This window comes from Macrotis lagotis, chromosome 4 (genome assembly GCF_037893015.1).
Source record: "Macrotis lagotis isolate mMagLag1 chromosome 4, bilby.v1.9.chrom.fasta, whole genome shotgun sequence".
In the NCBI taxonomy this organism is placed as follows: Eukaryota; Metazoa; Chordata; class Mammalia; order Peramelemorphia; family Peramelidae; genus Macrotis; species Macrotis lagotis.
This window is the reverse complement of record NC_133661.1, coordinates 129,554,336-129,555,511: the sequence shown is the minus strand read 5'-3', so window position 1 is coordinate 129,555,511 and position 1,176 is coordinate 129,554,336. Positions and strand designations below refer to the sequence as shown.

The following is a 1,176-nucleotide window of genomic DNA, read 5'->3' as shown; positions in this document are numbered from 1 at the left end:
ACAGGTAAACTAGTCCTTGATCTTCTATTTTGCTTTCAGTATTGTTTTCTTTATGACTAAGTCCTGTAACCATTTGGATCTTATCTTGGTAAAGGGTGTTAGGTGTTGGTCTAATCTAAGTTTCTTCCATACTAACTTCCAATTATCCCAGCAGTTTTTATCAAAGAGGGAGTTTTTATCCCAATGGCTGGACTCTTTGGGTTTTTCAAATAGCAGATTACTATAATCATCTCCTGCTTTTACACCTAGTCTATTCCACTGGTCCACCACTCTATTTCTTAGCCAATAACAAACAGTTTTGATGACTGATGCTTTATAATATAATTTTAGATCAGGTAGGGCTAAGCCACCTTGTTTTGTACTTTTTTTCATTAAGCTCCTGGAAATTCTTGACTTTTTTTTATTACTAAAAGTATTTTATTTTCAGTTCAATCAAGGTACTGAATAATGACTAGTGTTACAGTCTCAACCGCTGAACATTAACATTGTTAGCATTATCTTTTTGAAAACCAAATAAAATTAAATTAATCAAACTAGGTCCCTTTGGTGGCAATAACTGCTTCTGGATTTGTCCAGCAGATCAAGAGCTCTTTACAATTCTTGTTTAGTCTTTAATTCCTGTTGATACATCCATATACGAAAGAGCTGAGAGGCTCCTTCTGCACCAACAAAAAAATTAACAGACTCCAGTTTTTAGGAATAATAACAAGGGAGTATCTTGACCAAATGAACCCTGTAGCCATCAATACAGCAGACTGGGCTGTGCTCAGTTTTTCTGCAGGCCTGGCCTTGCCAACCAATCCAGCACAAACCAACCCCCATTTCATAATTGGTGCCCTGAAAAATACAGTTTTAGGACCTACCAGGTGGTTGTAGAGCGGCCTCAGCTTTTTGGGCAGCATCAGCTCCACCTTGTTGAGCATCCAGTGGTAGGTGGCTCGCAGGCCTCACACCCTGGAGGCGGCCATGCCCTTGGCTGAGACACGGTGACCAAGCATGGCCCGTCACCTTGGCCGGCCTCAGCCAGCCGCCGCTTGCGCCCCCCAGGGTGCCCTTCTCTCCGAGTGGCGCCGCCCCCTGCTTGTGGCCCCAGGGCCCAGGGGAGGCCGAGGTGCAATTCTTGACTTTTTATTTCTCCATATGAATTTACTTACAATTTTTTCTAACTCATTAAAG

General features: G+C 42.5%; 1 pseudogene; it reads right to left on the bottom strand.

Moving 5' to 3' along the window:
* Window positions 1-591: 591 nt before the first annotated feature.
* Window positions 592-968, bottom strand: LOC141520027 (mitochondrial pyruvate carrier 2 pseudogene; annotated as a pseudogene).
* Window positions 969-1,176: the final 208 nt, after the last annotated feature.